The sequence below is a fragment of the Lonchura striata genome, chromosome 1A (genome assembly GCF_050655825.1).
Source record: "Lonchura striata isolate lonStrDom1 chromosome 1A, ASM5065582v1, whole genome shotgun sequence".
Classification (NCBI taxonomy): Eukaryota; Metazoa; Chordata; class Aves; order Passeriformes; family Estrildidae; genus Lonchura; species Lonchura striata.
This window is the reverse complement of record NC_140741.1, coordinates 60,467,964-60,484,575: the sequence shown is the minus strand read 5'-3', so window position 1 is coordinate 60,484,575 and position 16,612 is coordinate 60,467,964.

Genomic DNA, 16,612 nt, shown 5'->3' with positions numbered 1-16,612 from the left:
AGCATAAATTAATCTCTAGTAGGGAGAGGAAGACATTAGGGGATTATCCAACTACAGGTAGTGTAGAGCTCAGGTAGGGAAGAAAAACTACTGCCTTTCCTGTTGGTGTGTCCTAGGCCACAGGAAAGACAAGCTGCAGAGGAAGGGTCTCGTCTCTGAGGGATCACCCAGGTGCATTGAGATGAGGGGGATGAGTCTAAAGCAGCCACCTAAAGCATGCTGACTGTTGGGACCTGCACGCAACACGAACAGCACCTGTGTTATTGCTTCTTCACCGTGAATCCTTGAGTGGAGACAGTCGATGTCTGTGATGTGATTCAGTCACTGCTGACATTAACCAGAGGATGCTGCAGGTACCCTTTGCTGCTGGACCACCCACACCGTGGTTACGTAAGCCATGACGAGGGAAGAAAGGTAGCTGGAGCAGAGGCATGTATCTGCTCCTTCTCCCCTCCATCTCACTCTAGGGTTTCTCTGGGCTCAGCCTTCTGTTTCTGTGATTGTTAAACAAGCCCTTGAGAGGGGCTAGGCAGTGGATATGCCATAACCACAAATTATCTTACTGCTGAGAGGTCAGGAAAGCAGGGCAGCTGCCAGGGCACAGGTGCAAGGCTTGAGAAGGGGATCTTCAGTCTAGGTCCCTATGTTGGCTCTCCTGCCTCTTCCCTGGCTGATGGGCTATACCTCCTCTGGCAGCCTTGCTGTGCCAGCAACTTTTCATCATGTCTGGTGTGCAGGACTCATACAGGAGGGATGAGCTCTCGTCTGTGTTTGTGCAGCAGCTGGCAGGTGGAGACTTTGCTATGTGCTGAGTTTGTCTCCAAAGGTGTGCCACAGTACACAGTGTGAGCTTCTTGAAATTAAACAATATGTTTTAACTACCTACATCACAATTGTAAGTACTTCAGTGGGGATTTAGTCCCTTATGAGGCTTTTATCTTCCAGTGGAAGAAAAGCAGAACTCAAAAGGGTAGGCTAAATGTTTTTAGAAACAAACATTCATACAAAACCACATGGGCACTCTTGGAAATTAATCCCAAAACAAAAGCAAACTCATGGGCTGAGTTAGCAGCTAGAGGCAGCTCTGCATAGGAATTCCTTGCCCTTGGGAGTAACATGGGATCTATCCTCCTGGCAGGGTATGTATGTAACCAGTTGGTAAGTGTTAGAGCTGTTTTTCCTATTTGCATGGATTTAGACATTTTGCTTGCACTCCTCTACTGTTCTTACTTCGGCTGCTCTGCTTTGTTAAATGCTGAAGGGTCCTGAATGGAAACACTGGAAGGGAAAAATATTACAAAGGGAACTGACACACAGCATGAAGTCTCCTGGCACTGCTCTTCTTGTGACAGGCACAGAAGGAACGTGAGCCAGTTCCATGCTCTCCTGTGTCCTTGTGGCTGCAAGGAAGCAGGACGGAAGCAGGTTTGTGTGTCTGCTCAAGGAGAGTTGCAGCAGGGACAGTGCAGAGACCCAGCCTGATGACCAGTTGTATCTGCCATGTACACCGGTGATCCAGTCACTCAGCTATAAAAGTGAGTGGGCTGTGAAGGTGCAGGAGGCAGAACTGATAGGAGGAGAAGTCTTAGCTTTTCTTAATCCTATTGAAGGGGTGCAAAGGGGCCTTGAGACATACAAGCTTTCAACCTTGGTGCTTTTAAACACAAGGAAATACCTGGGTGCCTGAAAAATCTCACTGTTTTCACACTGTAATATGGGATTATAAGTGACTCCTCAGTGATACATATTCTGGTTCCTCTTTGTTAATGTGACATTCTGTCATTTTATTAAAACACCTAAGAGTATATCAAGCCTGTAGTCAAAAATACTACTAGAGATAATTTCACTCCAGCCAAAAAAGTCAGACAGTGGGAAAAGGGCATTATTCTGATCAGCAAACCATTCCTGGTTTACCAGACTTGTCCTTTCTGGGAACTTTGGCCACTGGCTTGTTTCCAGTAGGTGGAGAACCTAATTTCATGCCATGAAGGACTGAGTTGCTTCTGGAGACACAGAGTAACGTTGCTGACATTGTATGGGTCCTGGAAAAAGAGGTGCAATCTTCTGTTTCTCTCCTTCTGTTACCTCAGGGGGTACCACTGAGGGACGTCTCAGACATGCAACCTAGATGTGGGTGGCAGAGGTGTTTTACCAGTCAGCTTTTTTAATTTCTTTCAAAATCTACTTGCCCTGACCTTGGACGCTTGATCATGTTGTGATTTCATCAGTGGCAGGCTGTGTTTTAAACTAGACTCATACACAGCCTTCTATTTCAAACTCTGTTGATGTAGTTTGTCTTTATACAAATATGTCATGGTCACTTTTGCCACATGCTCTCATTTAGTGGTTATGACACATCAAATTCTTTCTCACTTCCCTAGCAAGTAACAGCTTGACCCTCTTTTTAGAGTGGTCTTCTGCATCTTTTGGCACATAGGTTTATTTTGTAGCGACTTCAGTATTGATTAATATTAGATCCAAAAACTTTTTAGACGATGGCAAAATTCCTGTTCAAGAATCTGTGAAATGGTGATTCTCATAATGTGCTGCTAGATATTTTGTTGTGTGCTGAGACGGATCACTTGAATCCAACAGGACTTGATCTATCCAGCACTCTTGTCATTTGTATGGATTTCTCATTTACCCTATTTGACTCTGCATTGAAGGCATGCTTGGAATGACACATTGAAGAGGAACACACAAATGAATCACTATTTATTAGGAATGCATCCAAAACTTGCTACAAAACTCCTGCAGCTTTTTACTTCTATTAACCCTCATTCCTTGTTGCGCAAAGGTTGCTTCATAGAAATGAGAACAGTTTTTTCCCATTTCATTCAGTCTGAACAGTGTCAGGAGCATGGACACTAAGTAACCTCTAGGAAAATCATGGATCCTTTGCCAATTTGTCTTTAGGATTTTTGTTGATGCCATAGTTTGGCAATCTTTCCAACACCCCCTTCTCTGTGATCTCACACTAGCTAACACCTTGGACTGTCAATCTTCAAAGAGTAATCTTTGGCATCTTCTTTTACTTCTCCAGGGCTTTTCCCCTTGCCAGTTAGGTTCACAGAAGCACAGAATGTCTGAGGTAGGAAGGCGCCTTGGAGGTCAATTTGTCCGGCGTCGCTGATCAAGCAGTGTCAAGGACCACCTTGAGTTGTTCTGGACCACACCGAGATGGCTTTTGGGCACCTTCATGGATGAAGATGCTGCAGCCTCTCTGGGAAACCTGTGCCAGTGTTCAGTTGTCGTCATGGTGAAGACACCAAGTGTCTCCTGGCATTCAGAGGAAACTGCCTGTGTTTCAATTTGTTCCCATTGTCTGTGGTCAATGTTCACCACTGAGAAAAGCCAGGCTCCAATGTCTTTGCACTCCCCTTTCAGCCATTTGTGCACATTGACAGGCTCTGAGCCTTCTCTTCTTCAGGTTGAACAGCCACAGCATTCTCAGCCTTTCCTTATATGAGTTCAGTTGCAGCAACGCAGCTGCAGCAAAGCAGACAAACCTTGGGGAAGTATTACTTTACCCATTATTTAAAGTTCTATATTTTAGCAGATTTTTTTTTCCATTACTAATGTCTTTCCAGGATTTTTAACTGCTTTTTTTCACAGCAGTTATTTTTAAATAATCTTATTCATTTGTTTATGTTTATGCTTTTATTCATTTGTTTATGCTCCATTAAACAATCTTATCTTGGCATGCAGCAGAGAAAAACGTATAAAGTTCTGTTGATGAGTTAAAAAAAAAAGGAAATAAGGAATTTTAAGAAAATGCAGCCATTATCCTTTTGGTGAATGCCAAAGGGAGCTCTGTTTCTGTGTGTAACATCCCAGGTCAACAGTAACATCTTCACTGGCAACTCATTCTGTAAACTATACCCAGGTGAGGCTGCCTACTACAAACTCTACTTCTGTAATTTGTCTTGGTAAAGGCAAAGATGTTAGGCTTAGTTTTGTGCCATGGACCCCCTGGGAGGTCATTTCAGAAAATTATTTTTATCAAAAAAAGTGCTTGCTGTGATGTAGATATGCTTGGCTTGATCTGTCATGTTTCCTTTGCTTCTTTGTTCCTTTCCTTCTGTCAATCACAAACCAGTTTGTGGTAAAGGCTGGTTTCAAAGCAGCTATTTAAATCATCAGCAGGGTTTTGTCCTTCAGAGACATTTAGTTAACTCATTTTACATTTCTTTCTGCTGAGAACAACATTTGTCCCCGATGGTTTTCTAGCATGCACAATGCAGAGCCATTTTGCATGCTAGTGCCTGGACACTGTTCTGCTGTGCTGAGGTTGTCTCTGCTTTAGTGCAAGGCATTCCAGCCACTGCTGAGTCCCTGCCCTATTTACCACAGCTTTTTTAATTAGGTGTGTATTTGTTCCTGCAGTGTTAGCTTGTGCTTCAGTGTGGGCAGTAAGTAACCTAAAGCAGTTGTCAGCTAGAGTGTTAAAACATTTATTTTTCCCAAGTGCAGCTGTGCTGTTGTGGCCACTGCTACTGACACATATCAGCAGAGAGTTAATGTTAAAAAGCAAGCCAGCTCAGGCCCAGAATCATCTAATTCTGCCCATCAGGAGCACGGTCCTCGCTGCCATTACAAGTAATCATGGTGATTCCAAGGTCAAGAGGTCCCCTTCTGCTATTTTTGAGAATGAATTATATTCCAGATGGCCCACTTTTTAAAATCTTAAAATATTTCAGATTCATATAATACTGTTTTATTTCCTTACTACATTCTCTAATGGGATCATCAGTGTTGTAGTCTGCTAGCTAGTTTATGGCAGAAACAGGGCATTCTCACCTAGAGCAGAAAATCCTCTAACTTGCCATGCTGTTTGCACTCACTGCTGAATGGCAATCCTGCTGACATGTACATCCTGGCATTGGTATCTAGCTTGCAGTGTTTTTCAGTGTCTGTGCATTTTTAGGCAAGATCTGTATTGCAGACCTCCACTGCCTCTCAACCTGCCAGATCTCACCTCTGTCCATGCAATTGTACACGTCATCCCCGTGACACAAACTGAAACTCGAAATGGGATAACTTTGCTATCATGACCAACCCTGCGAGGATCAAATGCAAACCCTCCAGAATGGCTTTCATGAGCTGCAGGGTTGCAGTAGGCTGTAATACCTGGTGTCCTCTGCACAGTGGTACGAAGACACTGTGATCCTTACTTGCCAGAGGTTTACACTATCTGCTCCACCTGTTCTCCTTTCCAGGAAGAGAAATTTATGTGATCTGTCCTCCGTGTGGCTCTGCAATGATGAGAGCTCCTCTGTGTCACAGTCTGCACATGTTGAAATGGTCCCTGTTGTGTGATGGGAATTGGGAATACAAAAGTGTAAACTCCATTTGCAAGAACAGAGATCAGTTTCATCTTTTGGCAGCTTCACATATCCCATGCTGAACACTGATTTCTTTTATTTTTTGTTGCAGTCTAAGGTCTCATATCACTAACATGCCTATGGGTCTCAGATTCAGTCAAAGAGAGAAATGGAGAGTTTCTAGCCAGGCAGAAGCCTGGGAAAGAGTTGGAAAAGAATGTAAATAATTCTTTATCTCTCTTGTTATTCACATTTTTTATAGTTAAATTCTATCACTGTGCATCAAGCACTTTGCACCAATGATGTGGGTTGTTTTCACTTCAGGACCAATGGAGTTGGTCCTCACAAAGCTCTGTATAAAAGAGCAGTGTATTTTAAATAAACAGGAGTTTTACTCTCAGCAACTTCTTAGTCAGTCTTCTCATTCCCGTCCTGCCTCAACAGCAACAACATGCCTGCTGCGTATCTTGAGCAAACTTCAGTCAGCCAAAACACAATTGCAAATTTTCAAGGCACAGGATCATTATAAATCTCTGTGTCTAACTTTTCTCAAGGAAATTAATGTTTGTGACAGGGGTAGAAGATAGTGACCTATCTCTCCCTCTCGCAAAAGTTGTTTGGATATGGGGAATCACCCACCACTCTCTTCCTCGGTCAAAAGAAAACTCTGCTGTATGCCTTGTGGAACACAGTGAATGACTGGCTATGCTGAGAGTTGGACCCACCCCTGCACACACAGCCTCTACACATTCTCTCTTCCCTTCCTATACCTCACAAACATCTGCAATTCCCCATGTGCACACTTCAATTCTTTCTCTTTTTGCTTCACTGCCATGTGCCTCACAGGCTCTGACCAGGCTCTGCACGCCGCTGGCACACTGCTATCACTGCTGCCAGATCACCACCCCCATGGAGTTCAAACCATCCAAAAGCACAGCTCTTTCCTGGCCACAAGTGACCTTGCCAACTTCAGAGCCCTCCAGTACCCATGGGGACCCACGTCTTTCTGAGAGACGAGTATGTTTCCCCTTTCGGTAAGTCCTCAGGGCTATATCTTCAGCTGGCTGCAGGACCCAGAGACAGAGAACACAGGATTTAATTATCTGCTTTCCAAAAAAGCAGCTGTAGCTGCGACATGACAGAGATCTCCTCTGATGGTAGATTTCACAGCCACAAAGCATCAGGTAAGGGCAGCTCTGCTGTCTGCAGCTCTGCACGCTGCAGTGGCGTGAACAAGCCTGGGACATGGCTGCTGTGCTGTGTGACAGTGCTCAGCTCTGTCAGCCACAGTGTCAGCAACTGCCAGAGGCTCGGGGCACCAGGGCAGCTGATCCCTAAGCAAGGTGAACCGTGTGAGAACAAATGCAGCTTCAAAAGGACCAAGTCCCTAGGTGACCTGCTTCCTTGTATTATTATATGTGCTGGTATGTGACAACACAGGTTCAGTGCTGGTGGAGGTGGTGTGGGGCTGCAGAGGCTCTTATTAAGGCTGGACTAATTACAGGAACATGAAATCCACTTAAACCTCAGGTTTTCTTCATACCATGGTTGCCTTGTCCTTGCAGGTCCTGCTGAGCAGGTCAGTGTTACTTGCAGAAAGAAGTTTTTGCTATTGTGGTGAAGAAAGAAAAAAAGGGACAAACCCCCACACCATACAAAACCAAAAAAGAGAGCTCATGTGTTAAGAAGGAGAAAAAATGGTCTCTTGGCAGGAAGGGGAATGCTGGCAAGGTGGACAGTGGAAGCCCTGGTCAGGATGAACCATCTGTGTAGAGGCTGGAGAGTAAAATGTATGTAGTGGTCAGATATTTCTGCAGCCTTTACCCAAATACCACAGTGCTGGGGCTTCCCTAGCCACCCTACTCTGGTGCCACCAGCCCTCTGCTGCCACCACAGTTCCTGCACTGTCTTCATCAACAGAGTTCTTTGAACAAAAGGCTTTTGAGGGTGGACGGCCTTCTGGCTTTTACAAAGTATGATCTAGTGGCTTTCGAAGCCCTCCCTCACCCACACAACCTGGAGAGCTGAACTTCACCCTTTTACTCTGCTGCTGCTGTAGAATAACCCCACAGCAGTAAGTATGAGGCAGATGTTCAACTAAGCTGTGGAAGAGCCATTTGCATCATGGGCAATCTATAACTTTGACATGATCCTCCTGCTGCAGCACCCAAGGTTTTCTGTACAGTCTCCTCCCTGAGCCCCAGTGCAGTTTTTCCTGATTTCTCTGGAGGTTTAATAAGATGACAGCCCAAGGACAAAGAGCTTAAGCACACATTCTTCTGCTTTAAAGCTGCCTCAAAGGCTTTCTCACTAAAAACAAAATGTGTGTTACATAGGGCTTCCATGTTGTGGGTTTTTTTAATGTTTCCCCTTTATTCAGTTTTCAAATTGCTTGCTATAAAGGCTGATTTCTGGTTAGCAAGAAGCAGGTGTGGAGAAGCCAAACTTGATGGACATTATACTGGACGAAACCCGTTTATAGAAGGAGATGTATCATTGTGTTCTCCAGCCTGGTATTCCCTTGGCCTACAGATGCGAGGGTAAGTGGGACAGGATGACAGGACAGTGCAGCTGGACCCAAGATGTAAACCTCAGAAGATGGGAGGGGGTGTGTGGATTTCATTCAGTGTGCTCTCCCACTATGCCAATAAGAGCATGTCATGGCATATTCCTTGCATGTGGAAACAATAGGAAGGCCCTGGCATGAAAATGTGCAAAAGTATTTTTACAGTCTGCCCTGAATACTTTTAGTGATTGATTAAGTCTGTTGAAGCTACTAACATCCCCACTATTCTGTTCATGGCAGAATAGTTATCTTGAACAGTTCTCACAGAAAGAAAAGCTTGAAAGTCGGCAAAGAGAGCTCAAAGCCAGGAAGAAAAGGTCTGCAGGAGAGATAAAAGCCTTACTGAAGAGTTCTGAACAGGCTAGAGGAGGTAAACCAGTTGTGGCTGTGGAGAAAAAGGTCTGACACAAGCAGAGAAAGGGTCATGTGTGTGCCATGTGCCCTTTGAACGTCTCACAGGTGAGCTTGTCTCACTGAGGAGCAGGAGCATAGGTGACCACCAGCACACAGGATCCCTTTGCCTTCCACACAGGCAGCAGCTGTGACCTGCAGAGCTCTGCCCTCCCCACACAGTGGCTTGTAGGATGTCTCTTGCCAGCGTGCCTTTAACTTGCCTTTTCCCTGGGGGGTCTAGCCCCTTGGGCTGGGCTGGCAGCTCACACACATGGAGATTGCTCTGGAAGAGGCATTTCGGCTTCTACCCAGAGTGTGGCTTACTTTTGAGTCTAGAAATGCATAACAAAGCATGAATAAGTAGCATTTCCTTCCCCACAATGCTTATTAATGTCTAAGTGACTTCAGGAGCAGAAAGCTGAAGTCCTTGCAAGACACTGGCAACAGAATGAATAGGCTGCCTGTGGAGAAGCAGCTCAGACTCTGTTTTGCCACCTCAGAATTCCCTCTTCTCTCTAATCCTTCTTTTATCTTCATGGGTTACAAATGAGAGGTCTGAAAGCAAAGGCACACAGCTGTACCAATAGACAAGAAACTCAATTCCTTATGAAGAAACAGAAGGGTCCAAGACATGGATTTAAAACCATGATATAATTTCCACCCTTGAGATTTTGCTTGCATTGAAGACTCTCTGAGAATGTGCAGGGATTTGAGGCTTCATTAAGAATTTCTTGACACTGTGTTTCTGGTAGAAAACTGATTAATGAGGGTCTTGTTTTTTTGGTAGGAGTGTACCAAATTAGATAAATCCATGGATGGGACTTGGGCATGTTAAATATTTGTTTAGAAAAGCAATTGGCTGCTGCATTGCTCCTCACCTTGGATTTCAGCCTCCAACCTTTGAGTCCAGCAGCTGTATCCAGGCTAGCAATCTTGTTTTGGGTTGGTTTTTTTTGTTGTTGTTGGTTTTTTTTTGTTTGTTTGTTTGTTTTTCTTTTTTTTTTTTTTTTTTTTTTGTTTGTTTTTTTTCTTTTGGTATCCAAAGGGTAGTTATCCCTTAGCCCTTTTCACAGAATCACAGAATGGTTTGGGTTGGAAGGGAACTTAACATTCTGAATGTTTAATTTGGCAGAGCCAGAGGTTTTCCAAACAGTGAATCAGAGCATTTTAGAGCCTTCAGAAGCTGTTTGGTGCCTCTTAGATGAATACCTAACTGTGTGCTGACTCATCAAATGTATTGCAAAGTGGGAAGGATTAACTCACACCTCTCAGTGGTCCCTGTCTGTATGCTTTTTATTCATAGCTACACACAGGAAGGTAGTTTACAGTGATGGTACCTTGCAGCAGAGAGAAAAATCAAGGGGGAAATGCCTTAGCCTGGCTAGAGGCAGTAAGTATCTGGGCTCTGACCATGCTGACCTGGCTCAGCTTGGGTGTGGAAACAAAGCATCTCTGGGCTTGTCCAGCACTCCACAGATGGGAAAAGATTAAGGAAGTTATGGGAGATACAGGAAAAAATCTGGAAACGCTTGATGGTAGTTTGGCTACAAAGTCTGTGTTAATCAGACAGGCTCCATCAGAGCCAGCAAGCTGATGAGTGGGAGGTGGGGTGGAAGCCTGCAGTGGACAGAGTACAGAATTGCTGCAAACAGCTGCACAGAAAGCCCTTATTCTTCTGAGTTCAGAGCCTTTGGCTGGCTGTAGGTGAATCTGCCTCTGCAGAGTGTATAAAAGAAGGCCCAGTCATGGCAGCACTGACAAACCAGGGCACTGCCAGAGCTGAATGAAGTGATGGACATGAGCAGCTTCATGGCAGCTCACAAACCAGCTCAGTCATTCCCAGCAGTTCTGGGGCAGTATCTATAATTGAAGAGCTCTGGGAGGCTTGCAGGCTTGTGGTTCTTCATCAATTAGGACTAAAAGGTTCCACTTATTAACAACTGGATTGTTTAAATAACAGCTCCCATCAAGTGCTTTGGCTGTTGAGCACTCAGAAACTTGAGTGCTCAGTGAGTTGTGCAGTGCCTTGCAGATGCCTCTCTCTACAGCCCCTGTGCCAACCTTCCTGATCCCTGCTCCCCTCCAGTGCCCTTCTGGAGGACACTGATCCCTGCCCACTGCCCACCACTGTTGCAGATGATAGATAAATATGATTGTTCATAAATAATACAGCTAGGATGAGAACAGTTCTCCCAGCTAGCCGGATGACACCCCTGCCTTTAGATGAGTCCTGGGGTAAAATGGACTTTTCCATCCCACCCCCCAAAATATGTATGGTTCACCCCACACCTCTGTACCCTCCCCTAAAACATTAGTGTCTGTAACCCCATTGGATATGCCTTATCCCAACCCACCTCGAAGCTCTCCTGGTAAGGGAGCTTTGAGGGGCCACGTGGTCTCTTGGAACCTCTTCCCCCCTCCTGGAACGCCCTCCCCTCCTGGGGCTTCCCCTCTCCTAGACCCTCCTTTTGTCTCTCCCCACCCCCACCCGGCCATGTGCTGCATTTGGGAGCACGAGGCAGGACCCTCCTGCACCCCCAATAAACCTCTTTCCCCAAGAGCAAACTTCAGAGATCTCTGCCTCCATCCATCAACACCGTGCTGAGCGTGGTATTTTCCTCACATCACCTCTTGCCCCCATTTCCACAGGACCACCTTCCTGCCTGTACACACACAGACCCACAGTGCTTCCCCCATGGTAATGTGCTCACACTCCTGTGCATCAATTAGGCTGTTTTTCGGAGGCAAAGTGGATTTTATGTTCAGTGCTGGCACTAGAGGGACAGTGTGCTGGATCTTGATGGAATAGATGATGTGCCACGTTTTGCTTTCTTCTCCCCTAGTGCTCCTGGGACACACTATGCAGTGCTTGTACTGTTCTTGATGAACATGTTTTTCCACTATTTCCTCGCATTTTGCAGTTTCATTGCCCTCTCAAAAACCAGAAAAATAAAACAAAATCTTACTTTCAGAGTGAAACTTTTACCAGAGCATGTCAAGGTCTGACTGGGATCCACACAGGTGGAATTCTTGCCATATGTTTTTGAGGTGAGAACAATAGTACTTCAACTTTGGGGTGTCTACAGCTAAGAGACAAACTGCATCCTGCTCCACCTTCCCCAGTCTGGGCTTTGTTGCAGGTTTGTTGTGCTAAGCTTGTGCAGAGCTCTTCACCAGCCAGCTGAGGAACAACTCCTCCAGCAGTCAGAATCACCACCACATCCTGGGCTTGTGAAGGCGATAACTGGAGCTTGAAAGAGGGAGGGGGCCCATTGGCTGCAGCACAGCCTAGGAGCCTTTCTCTTGATTTGTGGATTCCCATGACAAGTCTCTGACCATGAGACACCATCTGTGTCAGGCACAGGAGATCCCAGGATGGGGACAGGTGTGAGATGAGGCTGGGGCAAAGAAGCTGTGTTGTTGTTATCTTTTGCAAGAGAAAGGGAAGATGTGTGTCGTGGTTTGACACGGAAAAAGAATTTCTCTCAGAAGGAAGAGGTCAATTTGGATATTGACCAATTGAAGGTGGACAGGCCTCTGAGAACACAGAGGGGTTAAAAGCAGAATTCCCAGGAGAATTCACTCTCTTTGGTTACGGTCAGCCGCAGTGCAGCCTCTCCCCTGCCCGGCCATGGCTGGGTGGGGAGGGGAAGGCCCATGGCCTGACTGAGGTAGGTCCAAGGGTGGAGGGACTGGAACCGGGCTGGTCCCTGCAGATGGAATGGTGGAGAAATCTGGGATGTCTCCGTTCCCCCCCCCCACCCCAGAGCTTCTCTCCTGAGAGGGAGAGAGACAGAGGCAGCAGCAGTTTTGTCAGTAGTTCACCGTGGGGAAGGAGGAGTGGGGGGGGTGGGGTGGGAGCAAGGTGCCCAGTCACGTGGGAGCCGGAGTTTGGGCATCGAGCCATCCTGGGAGTCCGGACTTTTAACCCTTCCTTGAGAAATGAAAGCTTTGTGAATTTTTTTTTCCCCTCCTCGATTTGAAAGAGAGGAAGAGGGACACCTTGGACCCTGGGATGTTAGAAGGAGAAATTCTAGATGGGAGGGGGACAAGGAGTGGCTTTTGTCTGGACTTTTCCATGTTGGCCACAAACTGAACCAATCTTCTCCTCCAAGAGAGACGGTATTTTAGGAGGATGCCAGTGAGTCAAGAGACCTGCTTCAGCTGGGAAAAGACAGAAGTGGAGCGAACAGAAAAATAGTTAGGAGGTTTGTGGTGGTGCACCCTGTCTCCAAAAGAAGAAGAAGAGAAGAAGATCTCTGTTCTTGGACCCTCAGCCCCAGAGGAAAATGGGAAAATGGGGGGGACTGTGGTCCCAAAAAAAAAAGAAAAACTGAACTGTTGTTTTCTCCCCTCTTGGCAGGGCATCCTTGAAAGGAAAAATCCTAAAAGCAGTCTGTCCATCCATGCATTGGTGGTGAGAGCACTGTGCATGGAAAGGAAAGGGTCACTATGGCAAACTTTTTTCTCCGGGTGGTGCCATGTGTGCCATGGAAACACAGGATGTGGCAGATGTATTTCTAGGGCGGTCTGTGGCACAGGAGAGACTCTGTCTCCCTCGATGGACTGAGTATCAGTTGTCTGGAGGGTGGAAACCTGATTGGGGTCCAGATTATGTCTCACTGTGGTTTGTTGGAGTTGGGTGGTGGGAGGAGGAATGCTTTGCAAGGTTTTCATTTTGATCTTTGTGTATTTTTTTTCTTTTTTCCTTCCTTTCTTTCTTTTATAGTAGTAGCTTAATAAAGTTTTTTTTTTTTTCCCTGTTATTAAGCTTGGGCCTGCTTTGCTCTGTTCTTGATTGAATTTCACAGCATTCAATTGATAGGTTACATTTTCATGGGGGTGCTGGCATTCTGCCAGTGTCAAACCATGACAATGTGGAAGATTCTAGCACATGCAATGCCTTCTTTGTCTGGCCGTTGTCAGAGTCCTTCGATCCCCTTACTCTTCACTCCTGTAACAGGCTCCTCACTTCACTGTGTGCATCCAGGTTTTTGGTGTTTTGGAGTGTGTCTGTTTCTGTTAGTGTTGACTGGACAACCTTTCAAAAAGGGCCTTGCAATGGTTCTGAAATGGCCAGTCCGAACGACGATCTGGTTTCTCTGCTTTTCTGGGTGGATGCAGCCCTCAGTGCTGTGCTTTTACAGCACGGTGCTGGTATGTCTCCAATGCTGAAATGCTTGGCTTGAGAGGAACTGTAAGGACCCTTGACACTCAGGCCCATTGTTCAACTATTTGTCCAATCTTTCCATGCACAGACTCTTCAGGGAGCACAACAGTTCCACTTCTCACTCTTGGGTATCTCACAATCTGTTCCAGCAAAAATCCATTTGCTATTGTGAGCTCAAATAGGCTCAACCCTCTGCCCGCTCTGCTCCTCTACTGCTCCCTGTGCTTCATCCCAAACCTCTCCGATGTACAAGGGGTATGTCCTACACTCTCAGGCCCTGGGAAACAAAAGTGGAACTGGTTTATTGATAGAACTAGTGAAGGCCAGAATTGTCCAATGTGTGCCATTTTTGGAGAATCCCCGTGGATGCCTTTATGCAAAGAAACCCAGCTTGTATCTCTCCTCCTGAGAGACAAGATTGAACACAACCCCTTGCCTAGCTGTTAAATATTCCTTCAACCCAAATGGACCTCTGGAACTCTCCAGATTCTGACTGGATTCTTTTGCTTGTGGCCACTGTCCATGCTCTTATGTTCATATAGAAGATGAAGAAGAAAGTTATGCAAATCGGGAAATTACTGTTTTCCAGCTCTGCAAGCTGATTTTCACATGAAAAACACATGCTTATACACATACAAAACTAATGGCCTTCTGCAATTGGAACTCTGTTCCTGTTGGCAATGTCTGAGGAGATGCCTGAGGTGGAGCAGTCTGGCTGCCCTCAGACAGCAATGCTGAAGCACCAGGGGGAGAAGGCTGCTCTGTACCTCTCCCCAAACAGGATTGCATTCTGAACATCAAGACACAAATATTCCTCCCTGGAAACCAGCAAAATTCATTCATTATGTAGAAGAGGGCAGGGACTCCTGAGTTGTCACTGTTCACTTGTGTGTGATGCCTGTTAAAAAAAGACCTCTTTGGGTCCCTCCAGAGAAGAATATAATTTTTTTAAGAGTGTCTTCTTAGCTTCTCTGTGAAGTACTTCTTGAGCACTGTTTGTGCCACAACTCCCCAACCCTGCAGTTAGCTGCCAATCAAACAGAGGAAAGGCAAGTGTTCACTGTAATTGCCCTTCAGTCTGAGGCTCTTGGGCAGCTACAGAGGCAGCCATGACCTTCCTGGGCCAAGGCCAGTGGACCCAGAAAAACAGAGAAAAGAGAAATTGGGGCTGGGAAGAGCAGAGAGTTAGGTCCTACTTGGCACAGAGGCTGCCGTAAGTGATGGGATAGATAAACATTTGCCTTGTAAAGGAAAAGATATGTGCTTGTTTCTTGCCTCTTCCAGTGAAGGTTGTGGTGGTTCTGAGACTCCGGGGCTTTGATTACAGCGTATGTGGGTGGTAATCCTCTGCTTTCCACAGCTGTCCTTTTGCTGGGGCCATGCTGGGCCCTAGGAGGGGGGCACTTGGGCTTTGGAGAAAAGTCTTGACCTCTTGAGTGAAGGCCAAGGCAGCCCCATGGTCTTCCCCTGTGGTGGCAGTGGTCCTGCGCCTGCAGCAAGCACAACATCTTCCCAGATACAAAGGCTTTGGCACAGGGTTTGTGTCATTGGTGTCCTTGCTGTTTTTTATTGCAAGTCAGTTGTGTATTTATGTGGGTAACTGAAGCCTTTAAAAGCTCTCTATTTGTGGGGTGCAAGTTTCTCTCTTATGAAGACTGTCTACCACAGTGCCAGGCTTCCCTTATATCCATGAGAGAGGAAGGGCATGATTTATCTCATCTTTATGTACCTATTTCAAAAAGATCAAAGAACCACAATGTAAAAGTAACTGTCTCTCCTTTGACTGCAAGCTCCATTTTCTATGTTATGCTTTTATCTGTGCTTAGACACCAAAAATTACATGGCATTAATCACACCTGAGCATCTAGCTCCTTCCCCACATCAGAAGTGCCTCTTCTGCTACTTCTGTTGCTCTCATTTTCAAATGAGAGCCTTTGCCTCCTAAGGAAAGCTTTCCAGGCAAAATATCCCCTGCCAAGCTGCAAGTGGTACAGAGCATGGAAATGTTGACCACAAACGAACATTTGTCAGGGAAAAAATTCACTTTACCCTGCCTCTGTTGAGAGTTTTTATGGAAGACTGGGCCAGCCTTGGGGTTGTGGGCTCCAGGGGCTTTTTGCTTGTCTCTAGGACCTCCTGGCACTCCAAATTCCAATTGCCTTTAGGGTTTCATTGTAACATCTGAAGTCCTGTGTTAAGCTTTCTGTAGTGTGAGGGGTTACCCTGCTTCTACCTCTCAGAGGCTTTTGGTGCCAAATACAGCTCCTCTTAATTATGTCCTTGCTTGTCAAACAGAGGCCCTGCTTTCTTTTGATCTCCTAAAGCCTTGTTCTGTGAATAAAAATACAGGGCATGAATTCAGGGAGATATTCAGAATGTTTTCTGTTGTTTCTTCCTTTGTCCCTGGAGTTGGTTTTTAGTGTTTTGTTTTTTTTTTGTGTGTGTGTCTGGTCATTTTCACTTGCCTGGGGCTGGATCAAACTATCTGCTGCTTCTTTCTCTGCACACCCTACCCTCCAAATCTTCCTGCTTCTTTTCTTCTTTTCTTTTCTGTACCTTCTTTTGTTTTTTGCTGAGATCAGTGTGTGTGTTCAAGCTGGAAGAAGTAGCCCAGTACTCCCTGTCTCTTAGGTCTGCAATGATGATTCCTCTTAGAAACTCTCTGGAAATGTCCTGAACAGCTCTGCACCACTCTTCTGAAAGACTTGACAGTCTCCTCCAGTACTTGATAATGCTGGCTAAATCTCTCATATATCACATTATGCCTCCCAATAAACTGAGCATCAAAAGCTTTCTTCACCTTCTCATAATACTTTTTTATTTCTTTCTTTCCTGGGAATGTCAACAGCATTCCAGTCACCACCTTGGGCTGAGAGCTTACTTGAAACCATTTGTACCCCAGATGAGATCTGGTGTTCCCTGAAGTGTCCATGCCTTCCCAGCCAGGCAATCCAGCTTTCTGGAATTCTAATATTAAATGTCCTAAGGGCCAAACTTTTTACAAGAAGTGCAGGTATTGTCCCTGTCATTAAAAAAACAAGCTATGGTGCATGAGGAAGAGCTTTTCTAAGATTGTTCTCAAGAGCTGCGTGCTCCTGTTATTTGCTGCCTGTGGAAAGGGCTGGATGATCAGACATTGCCAGTGTGCGCCAGTGTGCC